General features: G+C 48.1%; 1 pseudogene; it reads right to left on the bottom strand.

Moving 5' to 3' along the window:
- Positions 1–2,577: 2,577 nt before the first annotated feature.
- Positions 2,578–11,250, bottom strand: part of LOC140185023 (uncharacterized) — a 101,528-nt pseudogene continuing 92,855 nt past the window's right edge.

Here is an 11,250-nt window from a genome sequence, read left to right as displayed (position 1 = left end):
CCCTCAGACACTCCCACATCGGCCTCCGAGAACTCCAGTTTCACTGACAAGTAACCGTCGTATGGGTAATCACCAGCACTGAGACCCCAAATCTCCACTGCACTGAATGGTGTCAAGGCTAAATGCTTCAGATACCGGTTGTAAAACGAATGGTACAGTAACGTGACCTGTGATCCCGTGTCGAATATGGCTTTAGCGTAAATACTCTCTATCCGTAGCGACACACTGGAGCGTGGTCCCACTAAGCCTTCAGGAATAGGGTCTTTTGCTTTCGGGAGTACCTTGGTACATTGCTGGGAACGTGTTCCCCCAGAGACACCAGGCCGTTCCCTCACTGGGTCCCCTCTAGGTTTCCCCAACGACTCTCCCTGCTGAGGTACCCGGGGGCTCACTCTCCTTCTGGCGTGAGACCTGCTGCCAGCAGCCCTCCGCACTGTTCATCCCCTTGGGGAATCTGCAGCGCCCCCCCCCCGCCCACAACAGCCCCAACATATGGGGGGGGGGGGAGTCACACCCGCTGATAACAACCGACGTATCTCCGTTCTCAACTCTGCCACAATCTCTTCTACCACTCCCCAGGGTAGGCTATCTGTGGTCACTTCACCGCAGGAGACACTACCGAGGACTGTACCCTGCTGACTGAGTCCTCCCGTGCTTCCGCCGCATTCTCCTCTTCCCGTACCTCTCTGATCAGCTTAACAAAAGATGGAGGGGATGCGTCGTACGAGACTGTCAGAGACCCCACACAATCGGGTCATGGCTATCTGGTCCATTCTTAACCGATCCACCTCAGCCGCCTGAATGACCCCTCTGTGCCGCAAGCAGTTTAGCTGCCTCTCTAGTCGTAAAATAAAAGCAGAAACCTTCTCCCCCTTCTCCTGACGCATGCTCTGAAACGCCACCAGGAGCTCCACTGGGCTTCCAGTCGATCAAAGTCATTGCCCAGTGCTTGTTGATAACTGACAGCTGTCGCTACGGGATAATGTAACCTGACAGCTCTCTCGTCAACGGCCCGCCCATTCAAACTTTCAACCAATCACTGTCGCTTTTCATCATCCGAGCACTGCCACTCATCTAACAACTGAGAGGTCCGTTCCGCCCACGTCTCATACTCCTCCTCCCCTTTAGGTGTGGGTGTTATTCCAGAGAATAGGTGGAGCCTGCCATAGCTGCGACTTGGAATCTGATTTTTCCATTTATTCGCCAGAGAAGTAAGGGCGGCTACTACCTCAGAATTCTCACTCTCCACCGGGGGACGTGGAGTAATTAGATCTTCCAACTCCGACCACTCTTTCCCCTCACTCCACAGAAATGATAGAAACCTGTCTTTGAAATCTCCGCCTCCAGCTCCCTCAGCGCTGGTCTGCATGAGAACAAGAGCAGCATCCGCCATTTTATCAAGTCTCCGCTCACAATCACAACTTCAACAGAACCTAACAGTGGAATTAACAATTCATCCGGAGTACAAATATCTGCCCCACTGGTTCATTTCTCAGGGTAATTACACAGCATCCAACAGAATCAATCCCGAACGTAGCCCCCACAATTGTAATTCTCGCTTTGCCTAGCGGCTTAATCTAGGGGGTGATAACCCCCTTCCCGGCCAAACTGAAGAAATGTCGTTTGGATGGATGCTGCCCGATGTGTCCCCTGTTACAAATTAGTGCCCAGAAATAAGAAACAGAACACACTTTGCGATTAAATGATTAAGCTTTATAACTCTTACTTTGACTGTATGGTTAGTAGAGAAACAAAATTGAAAAAAGGGTGCGATCTTATTAAACAGTCTGTGCGCAAAAGTGGAGCTCACTGATAGGCCGATCGGTCCCCATCGGCCTCCTCCGATCGTTACTGCCCTTCGGACCCGCGCTCCGAGTCCACCCTCTCCGGCAGTCTAGCAAATCTCTCCATTCGCGTCTTCTCTCTCCATCTCTCTCTCTGACAAAATCAACGCTCCTAGATTCACGAAACAGAGCAACAAAATCCTGATTGGCTGACATGCATCCCACAGTCCTGTTATCGCCAGCCATAACACGAACATTGCTGCTGCAGAGAAACTGTTACTTCAGCAGTGAACATTACAAAGAAGCCATTGCATTAGCAGAGAAACCTTACAGCGCGTTACACATAACAGAAGCATCTGGCTTCCCTTGGGCTGTATTCCCTGGAGTTCAGGAGAATGGGGGCTGGGGTCGTGAGGGGAATCTCATTTAAACATTCTGAATTTTAAAAGCTCTGAACAGATTAGATATGCGAAAGTTATTTTCCATGGTAGGTGAATCTAGGACAAGAGAGCACAACTTCAGGATCGAAGGACATCCATTTAGAAAAGAGATGAGGAGTACTTACTTTAGTCAGAGGGTGGTAAATTTGTGGAATTTGTTGCCACATGCAATTGTGGAGGCCAAGTCATTGGATGCATTTAAGACAGAGAGAGATGGGTTCTTGATTAGCCAGGGCATCAAAGGGTATGGGGAGAAGGCAGGGGAGTGGGGATGACTGGAGAATTGGATCAGTCCATGACTGAATGGCGGAGCAGCCTCGAAAGGCCAAATGGCCGACTTCTGCTCCTATATCTTATAGTCTTAATTGAGTTGACTGAGTGAATCCTTTCCCACATTCAGAACAGGAGAGTGGCATCCCCCAGTGTGAATTCGCTGATGTATTTTAAACTCAGAATGCCGAGTGAATTCCTTCCCACAATCTGAGCAGGTGAACGGTTTCTCCCCAGTGTGAATTCGGTAGTGGCTTACAAGTTTGGATGATTGAGTGAATCCCTTCCCACATTCAGAGCAGCTGAAAGGTTTCTCCCCAGTGTGAACTCGCTGATGCACCTTCAGTCGAGATGACCAAGTGAATCCCTTCCCACATTCAGAGCAGGTGAATGGCCATTCCCCAGTGTGAAGTCGCTGATGTTCCTTCAGTTGAGCGGAATGGGTGAATCTCTTCCCACATTCTGAGCAGGTGAATGGTTTCTCCCCAGTGTGATCTAACTGGTGTGTCAGTAGTCGAGAACGCCGAGTGAATCCTTTCCCACAGTCTGAGCAGGTGAATGGCCTCTCCACAGTGTGAACAAACTGATGATCTTTCAGCTGAGCTGCATCGGTGAATCCCTTCCCACATTCTGAGCAGAGGAATGGTTTCACTCCAGAGTGGATTTGCTGGTGTCTCAAGAGCTGAGATGACCGAGCAAATACCTTTCCACATTCTGAGCAGGTGAATGGCTTCTCCCCAGTGTGAACTCGCTGATGCTCCTTCAGTACAGATGACCGAGCAAATACCTTTCCACATTTAGAGCAGGTGAATGGCCTCTCCCCAGTGTGAACTCGCTGGTGTGTCAGTAGGTCAGATGACTGAAGAAATCTCTTCCCACAGTCTGAGCAGGTGAATGGTCTCTCCCCAGTGTGAACTAACTGATGTTGTAGCAGGTGATTTGACTGAATGAATCTTTTCCCACAGTCTGAGCAGGTGAATGGCTTCTCCCCAGTGTGAACTCGCTGGTGGGTCTGTAGGTTGGACGATTGAGCGAATCCCTTCCCACAATCTGAGCAGGTGAATGGCTTCTCCCCGGTGTGAACTCGCTGGTGTCTCTGTAGTTTGGAGGAGTGAGTAAATCCCTTCCCACAGTCTGAGCAGGTGAACGGCATCTTTTCTGTGTGAATTCACTGGTGTTCATTCAGTTGAGATGATTGAGTGAACCCTTTCCCACAGTCTGAGCAGGTGAATGGCTTCTCCCCGGTGTGAACTCGCTGGTGTCTCTGTAGTTTGGAGGAGTGAGTGAAGCCCTTCCCACAGTCTGAGCAGGTGAACGGCATCTGTTCTGTGTGAACCAGCTGGTGTTCATTCAGTTGAGATGATTGAGTGAACCCTTTCCCACATTCAGAGCAGGTGAATGGCTTCTCCCCGGTGTGAACTCACTGGTGTCACTGTGTTGTGGTTGAGTGTGTGAATGCCTTCCCACCGTCCGAGCAGGTCAATGTCCATTCACTGGTGAATTTTCTGATATACCTTTAGCATCAATAACAGAATGTGCTTCCCACAGTCAGAACAGGTGGAGCATCTCACTATGGTGTGAACTTGCTGATGTATCTTCAGACTGGATGACTGAGTAGTTCCCCTCCCTCACACAGAGCGGGTGAATGGCCTCTCCCCACTGTGAGCGGGTGAATGGCCTCTCCCCACTGTGAACTCACTGGCGTGTCTGCGGGTAGCCTGTGAGTGAATCTCTTCCCACACTGAGAGAAGGAGAATGATATCTCACTATGATCAATTCTCTGGCAATTCAGAAAGTCAGACGTTTGAATGCCTTGTACAATCAATGCAGTTGAGAACTGATCTCCAGTGAACAAATGCTGGTGTGTTCTCAGCTCCTGGTTCCAGTGAATTACACAGAGTTAAAACAGAAAATTTTATTTCAGAGACAGAATAAATTACCAGCTGCGATGAGATACTTCTTCATCTCCAAAGATCGACAACAGATGTGTTGGCGTTGCAAAGAAAATATTTGGTCACTGCTTAAATATCCAGACAGAGACAGAAAAACTGATGTTTTGTTGTGTTGAAGATTCCCGTACACAAGTGCTCTGCAAATTCAAACCTGTAAAAATATTTGCAAAAGACATCAATTGGTGAAGGACAATATTTCAGGAGAGGTTTCGTCTGTGGTGAGAACATCAGAACAAAAGAAATAGGAGCCGGAGTCGGCCATCTGGCCCTTAGAGCCTGATCTGCCATTGAATAAGATCATGGCTGATCTGGCCATGGACTCATCTCCACTGACTGCCTTCTCCCCATAACCCTTAATTCCCCAACTGTGCAAAAATCTATCCAATCTTGTCCTAAATATATTTACTGAGGAAGCCTCCACTCCCTCATTGGGCAGAGAAATCCACAGATCCACCACCCTCTGGGAAACGCAGTTACTCCTTATCTCCATCCCAATTTACCCGAATTTTGAGGCAATGTCTCATCTACCAGTGGAAACAACTTTCCTGCCTTTATCTTATCTATTCCTTCCATAATTTTACATGTTTCTGTATGATCTCCTCTGAATGTGAGCTCTGGCGTCACATTTTATCAATTTCAACACGTTGGGGGTTGTCAACTTGAGATATACCTCAGGATACTGTGGGAAGTGAGGGAGAAAATTGCTGAGCCTCTGGCGATGATCTTTGCACATCAATAGGGAGAGGAAAAGTACCAGAGGATCAGAAGACATCGTTTCCTTTTCAAGAAAGGGAGTAGAGATAAGCCAGGAAATTACAGACCAGTGGTTCCTACTTCAGTGGAGGGCAAGTTGTTGGAGAAGCTCCTGAGAGGCAGGATTTATGAGCATTTGTAGAAGCATAATCTGATGTGGGATAGTCAGCATGGCTCTGTCTAGGGCAGATCGTGCCTTACGAACCTGATTGAATTCTATGAGGATGTAACAAAACACACTGATGAAGGTAGAGCACTGGATGTTGTGTACATGGCTTTCATGAGACTTTTGATAAGATTCCTCATTGGAGGCTCATTCAGAAAGTAATGAGGCAAGGATCCAAGTAGACCTTGCTTTGTGGATCCAGAATTGGCTTGCCCACAGAAGCCAAAGGTGGTTGTAGATGGCTTGTATACTGCATGGAGGACGGTGACCAGTGGTGTTCCACAGGGATGTGTTCTGAGACTCCTTCTCTTTGTGATGTTTATAAATGATCTTGATGAGGAAGGAGAAGGGTGCTGATGACACAAAAGTTGAGGGTGTTGTGAAGAGTCTGGACAGTTCTCCAGAGGTCACAGCAGGATGCAGATAGGACGCAGACCTGGCAGATGGAGTTCAACGCAGATAAGTGTGCTGTGGTTTATTTTGGTACATCAAATTTGAAGACAGAACACACTATTATGTTGGGACTATTGGCAATGTGGAGGATCAGCGAGATCTTGTGGTCCATGTCAATTTTACACTCAAAGCTGGAGTGCTGATTGACAATGTTGTTAAGAAGGCCTCCATCAACCATGGAACTGAGTTCAAGATCGGTGAGGTAATGTTACAGCTATATAAGACCTTCTTTAAACCCACTTAGAGTCTTGAGTTCAGTTACCTCATTACAGGAAGGATGTGGATACCATAGAAAAACTGCAGAGGAGATTTACAAGGATGTTGCATGGAATGGAGAACATGCCTTATGAGAATAGGTTGAGTGAACTTTGGAGTGACGGAGGATGAGAGGTGACCTGACAGATGTGTATAAGATGATGAAAGGCATTGATCGTGTGGATAGCCAGAGACTTTTTTCCTAGGGCTGAATTGGTGTAGTTTTAAGGTGTTGGAAGTAGGGTTAAAGGGGATGTCAGAGGTAGGTTTTTCACACAGAGAGTAGTAGGTGCATGGAATGCACTGCCAGCGATGATGGTAGAGGCAGATACCATGGAGTCTTTTGAGAGACTGTTAGATATGTACATGGAGCTCAGGAAAACAGAGTGCAATGCGGTTGGGAAATCCGAGGCAGTTTCTAGAATAGGTTACATGGACGGCACAACACTGTGGGCCGAAGGGCCTGTAATATATTGTAGATTTCTATGTTTCTATATGCACTCATCTTCAAACAAGGCACGGATCAGACATTCTGACTGACCATCAAATTCTCTGACTGTATTCCTGTCTGTGTGAGAATGGGCTATTTTTGACTTCAATCAACCTGTGACTTGGCTGAATTCGTCTCTGCCCTTTGGTATTATTTCAAGTTCTGGCCGTGTTCCACAACACTACAAAGAGCACTTGTTACTACATGTATGATCCTGGAGATTTACTAATTACTTGCATCCACTACAGAGCATTGTGGGAGCTGAATTCTGAAGGAAGGCAGTTTTTTTAAAAAAAACTTCTTCGAGTGCAAGGAAAACGAGACTGCGCAGGCGCATGACGTCAACAGGACAGCGCGGAGAGTTTAAAAAGGCAGGTTGTTACCAACAGCTGTCTTTTGGATCGGGACTACAGAGCATAGTGGGAGCTGAATTCTGAAGGAAGACAGTTTTTTTAAAAAACTTCTTCGAGTGCAAGGAGGACGAGACTGCGCAGGCACGTGACGTCAATAAGACAGCACGGAAAGTTTAAAAAGGAGACCACCCTATACAGCGGGCAGCGGAGTGAGTGGGAGCAGAGTGTAGGGCTTTGGCTTCAACGGGCTTCGGCGGTAAACGGGAAGAGGCAAGAGCGAAGCACCAACTCTTTTTTTTCTCCCCCCCCCCCTCGCGAATCGGCCTGGACAGACAGGAACAGCAGGGCTCTCACAGCTAACGGTTTAAAAAGTTCATCTGTTTGGCGAGGTAAGTGGGTGAGTTGACTTATTTTTCCTGTAGAATTAGATAGCATGCCTGCAGGGTTAGTGCTTTGTTCAGGGTGTCAGATGTGGGAATCCTGGGAGACCTCCAGCCTCCCTGATGGCCACATCTGCACCAGGTGCACCGAGATGCAGCTCCTGAGAGACCGTGTTAGGGATCTGGAGCTGCAGCTTGATGACCTACTGCTTATCAGGGAAAGTGAAGAGGTGATAGACAGGAGCTACAGGGAGGTAGTCATCCCTAGGCTACAGGGGTCAGAAAACTGGGTCACTGTCAAGAGAGGGAAGGGAGATGCCCGGATAGTGGAGAGCACCCCTGTGGCTGTCCCCCTCAGCAACAAATATCTTGTTCTGGATGCTGTTGAGGGGGATGACCTGACGGGGGATGCCCACGGTGACCGGGTCTCTGGCACTGAGCCTGGCGCTGTTGTGCAGGAGAGAAGGAAGGAGAAGAGGAATGCAGTAGTCATAGGGGATTCCATAGTCAGGGGAACAGACAGGAGATTCTGTGAGCCTGACAGAGATACCCGCAGGGTGTGTTGCCTCCCAGGTGCCAGGGGACGGGATGTCTCGGATCGGGTCCTGAATATTCTGAAGGGGGAGAGTGAGCAGCCAGTTGTCTTGGTACATGTTGGTACCAGTGACATAGACAGGACAAAGGAGGAGGTCCTGAAAAGAGATTTCCAGGAGTTAGAAAGGAAGCTTCTCCAAATGCTCATAAATCCTGCCTCTCAGGAGCTTCTCCAACAACTTCTCCTCCACTGAAGTAAGAACCACTATCTGTAATTTCCTGGTTTATCTCTACTCCCTTTCTTGAAAAGGGAACAGTGTCTTTTAATCCTCTGGTACTTTTCATCTCCCTATTGATATGCAAAGATCATTGCCAGAGGCTTAGCAATTTCCTCCCTCACTTCCCACAATATCCTGGGGTATATCTCAAGTTGAGTACCCCCAACTTGTGTTGAAATTGGTAAAGTTGTCCACTCTTGGACTGTATTCCTTGGAGTTTAAAGAATGAGGGGCGACCTCATAGAAACATTCGAATGTTGAAAGGCATGGACAGAGTGGATGTGGCAAAGTTGTTTCCCATGATGGGGGAGTTTAGTACGAGACGGCATCACTTAAAGATTGAAGGGCGCCCATTCGGAACAGAAATGCGAAGAATTTTTTTTTAGTCAGAGGGTGGTGAACCTATGGAATTTGTTGCCACGGGCGGCAGTGGAGGCCAAGTCAAGGCAGAGATTGATAGGTATCTGAGTAGCCAGGGCATCAAAGGTTATGATGAGAAGGCGGGGGAGTGGGACTAAATGGGAGAATGGCTCAGCTCATGATAAAATGGAGGAGCAGACTCGATGGGCCGAATGGCCGACTTCTTCTCCTTTGTCTTATGGTCCTATGGACTCCCACCAGCTGATTGACAGTGATGATCACATCGATGGCAATGCTAATGAATATAAAGTGGAGGGCAGTGGTTATTCTTATTGGAGTGCAGCACTTTTGTGATGTGAAAGCCCCAAATCACTCGTCATCGAGGCAAAGATGTTTTATATCGTTATTTATCCAGCGAGAACTAAATCTGACGGAAGGTTTCATTTCCATACAGCACTAATTGACATTCCCACTGACTGGAAGGTAAACTCTTCAACCGGCATTAACTGGGAACTATACTTCTGTTCCGAGTTCATAATTCTCGGATTTACATAGCTGGAGCTCGGCAGTGTTTGGGAGATACATCCGCTCGCATTTCCTTTGACTGTTCGGGACAACGCCGGTACTGTTGCCTATGGCTGCCTCTTTACCCAGAAGCCCTCACGATGAGAAAGCTCTCCATCAGCCATCGAAAGATGCAGGAATGTGCATGCGCCGCAAAACTAGCGGCGGAGGCGCCGAGTCGAAAGCTCCTGGGGGAGCCCGGGTCCGGATCGTGGGGCTGAGAGAGGGGGAAAGGACCGGGACTGTCGTGGGGTGCAGTACCAGTGTGGCTGGAAATCACAGTAATTGTCCTTCGGTCGCGTTTCAGACGCCGATGATTGACAGTCCGCCCGGAGCGCGCTCTTACTTGCGTCCATTCGTTGTGAGCCGCTCGTCCAGTCAGGGCATGCGCTGTATTCGGGTCTGAGCGCGGCGACCACGCATGCGCGTTTTTTTAAACAGGAGACACATCTGCAGATGCGGAAATGCAAAGCGACACACGGAAAATGCTGGAGGAACTCAGGGGGGCGGCAGCAACGTGGAGAGGGGTGAACAGTCGGCGTTTCACACCGACACCCTTCTTCAGGACTGGAAAGGAAGGGAGGGAGTCAGAATGTGTGTGTGGGGCGGGGGGGAGTAAAGTCAAGAGGTGTGAAGGTCACTCGTGAAAGAGATACAGGGCTGGAGAATAATAATAAATGCTTTATTGACCCCGAGTGGGAAATTCTTTTGTTACAGCAGCTAAATTTAAAATCACACTTAGCAGTGTGCAGATTTTACTAAAAATAAAGTAGAGAATAATTATATACAGAATAATACGGTACCAATGTGCAATTATAACGTATGAAACAATTTTGCGGAGACTACTGAACTATGATCTGTCGCAGAAAGATGTATTTAATTGATTTTATTTCCTACATCCTTCACATACATGTGGAGTAAACTCAAATAGGCAATCATAGTAATTTATAATAAACAGAACAGTCAATGTAACATAGAAATACACTCAAATCAGCGTGAGTTAAGCAGTCTGATTCCTGGGGGAAGAAGCTGTCCCGGAGCCTGTTGGTCCTGGCTTTTGTGCTGGGGTTGCGTTGCCCCGATGGTAGCAGCTAGAACAGATTGTGATTGTGGAGACTCGGGTGCCCGGTGATCTACACACCTGCCTTTGTAAATTCCCTGAATCGTGGGAAGTTCACAACAACAGATGCGCTGGGCTGCGCGCACCACTCTCTGCAGATTTCTTCGATTAAGGGAGGTACAGTTCCCATACCAGGCATTGATGCAGCCAGTCAGGATGCTCTTAGTTGTGCCCCTGTAGACAGTTCTAAGGATTTGGGGGCCGACACCAAACTTCCTCAACCATCTGAGGTCAAAGAGGCGCTGTTGTGCCTTTTTCACTGCACAGCTTGTGTGTACAGACCACGTGGGGTCCTCGGTGATTCGGATCCCGAGGAACTTAAAGCTGTTTACCTTCCAACCCCAGATCCATTGATGTCAATAGGGGTTACTCGTCTCCCTTCCTCCTGTAATTCACAGCCAGCTCCCTTGATTTTTTGACATTGAGGGAGAGGTTGTTTTCTTGACACCACTGTGTCAGAGAGATGACTTCTTCCTTGTAGGCCACCTCATTATTGTTTGATGTTAGGCCAATCAATGTAATGTCGTCGCAAATTTAATTCGCAGTTTAGAGCTGTGGTGGCAGATTAGCAGATGAACTGTTGTATATGGTTATTATATTTGATGGGAAAGATCTTCTGTAATGATCCTTGTGACAGCGGCGCTGAGTGAGTCTGTTTGAAAGGGTGCTCCGCTGCCGATGCAGTATGTCGTGGAGAGAATGTGCCCGATTGTCCGTAATGGATGACCATTTGTTTCGTGTCCTCCTCCCCACAACTAACTCGAAAGAGCCCCGGTTGTGGCCAAGGACGGTTCCAGCCTTTTTGATGAGTTTATTTTGTCGTTTTGCATCACCAGCACCGATGCTGCTCCCCCAACATAAATCCGCAAAGAAGACTGCACTCGCTACAACAGACTGGTAAAAAAATCTCCAGCATCCTGCCTCACACATTCAAGGATCTCAGCTTCCTTAGAAAATGGAGCCCGCTCATCCCCTTCTTGTAAACAGCCTTGTTGTTGCTTTTCCAATCATATCTGCTGCCGAGGTGAAACCCCAATGCTGTACTCCTCCACCACCGCAACGTCTTCTCCCAGAACGTATACAGGCCTCGTCACTCTC

Source organism: Mobula birostris, chromosome 20, assembly GCF_030028105.1.
Source record: "Mobula birostris isolate sMobBir1 chromosome 20, sMobBir1.hap1, whole genome shotgun sequence".
NCBI classification, from domain to species: Eukaryota; Metazoa; Chordata; class Chondrichthyes; order Myliobatiformes; family Myliobatidae; genus Mobula; species Mobula birostris.
Note: the sequence above shows the minus strand (reverse complement) of the source record. Positions and strands in the feature narration are given on the sequence as shown.